The following is a 2,128-nucleotide window of genomic DNA, read 5'->3' on the forward strand; positions in this document are numbered from 1 at the left end:
AAGTAAAATAGTCTCATCAGGTACAGTAGTTTCATCTAAATTAGTACTAGAGCAAATTAATTATGTACAGTAAAAAACATACAACTATAGAATGATAGATTACGTCAGAACATAGCAGATCTTACTTAAGCAATATAAATCACATAACTACATGTTACTTCAAAATACAGCAAATTGTGTTAGAATAAAATACAATTGCGTGTTACTTCAAAACCTGACAGTTGTACATCATGAACATAAACAGTATAACACACTAATAGAATGAAATACAATTGTGTGTTACTTCAAAACCTGACAGTTGAACATAAACAGTATAACACACTAATAGAATGAAATACAATTCTGTGTTACTTCAAAACCTGACAGTTGTACATAAACAGTATAAAACACGTACTTTAAATAACTTTAACACAACTGTAAGTCACTTCAAAACATGACAGTAAGAACTTTAACAAAATAAACTCACAACTTATAATTATGTGGGTATCAGGAATGTCTAAATATAGGATATTACAACAAACTCCGAGTAAATAGACAAACCACACCAACCACAAATACCTGACTACTTCGAGTAAATAGACAAACCACACCAACCACAAATACCTGACTGCTCCGAGTAAATAGACACACCAACCATAAACACCTGACTACTCAGAGTAAATAAACAAACCACACCAACCAAAAATACCTGACTGCTCCGAGTAAATAAACAAACCACACCAACCATAAACACCTGACTACTCAGAGTAAATAAACAAACCACACCAACCAAAAATACCTGACTGCTCCGAGTAAAAAAACAAACCACACCAACCACAAACACTTGACTACTCCGAGTAAATAGACAAACCACACCAACCACAAATACCTGACTACTCCGAGTAAATAGACAAACCACACCAACCACAAATACCTGACTACTCCTAGTAAATAGACAAACCACACCAACCACAAATACCTGACTGCTCCGAGTAAATAGACAAACCACACCAACCACAAATACCTGACTACTCCGAGTAAATAGACAAACCACACCAACCACAAATACCTGACTACTCCGAGTAAATAGACAAACCACACCAACCACAAACACCTGACTACTCCTAGTAAATATACAAACCACACCAACCACAAACACCTGACTACTCCGAGTAAATAGACAAACCACACCAACCACAAATACCTGACTACTTAGAGTAAATAGACAAACAACAGCAACCACAAATACCTGACTACGAGTAAATAGACAAACCACACCAACCACAAATACCTGACTACTCCGAGTAAATATACAAACCACACCAACCACAAACACCTGACTACTCCGAGTAAATAGACAAACCACACCAACCACAAATACCACAAATACATGACTACTTCGAGTAAATAGACAAACCACACCAACCACAAATACCTGACTACTCCAAGTAAATAGACAAACAACACCAACCCCAAACTCCTGACTACTCAGAGTAAATAGACAAACCACACCAACCACAAATACCTGACTACTTCGGGTAAATAGACAAACCACAACAACCACAAATACCCGACTGCTCCGAGTAAATAGACAAACAACACCAACCCCAAACTCCTGACTACTCCGAGTAAATAGACAAACCACACCAACCACAAATACCACAAATACATGACTACTTCGAGTAAATAGACAAACCACACCAACCACAAACACCTGACTACTTTGTGTAAATAGACAAACCACACCAACCACAAACACCTGACTGCTCCAAGTAAATAGACAAACCACACCAACCACAAATACCTGACTACTCCGAGTAAATAAACAAACCACACCAACCTGAAACCCCTGACTGCTCCAAGTAAATAGACAAACCACACCAACCACAAACACCTGACTACTCCGAGTAAATAGACAAACCACACCAACCACAAACACCTGACTACTCTGAGTAAATAAACAAACAAATCCAACAACTAACAACACATGGTATATGTACAGGCACAACATGTTAAACCATATTTTTTATGCACAGTCCACCTATCTTGACCATTCAGCATTGGTTATAAAAGTAAAACTCTAATAAATAAACCTGAAAAGTTCAACTACCATAGGTCTGTATTGGAACTGATGCTGATATCATTATAC

Source organism: Mytilus trossulus, chromosome 11 (genome assembly GCF_036588685.1).
Source record: "Mytilus trossulus isolate FHL-02 chromosome 11, PNRI_Mtr1.1.1.hap1, whole genome shotgun sequence".
NCBI lineage: Eukaryota > Metazoa > Mollusca > Bivalvia > Mytilida > Mytilidae > Mytilus > Mytilus trossulus.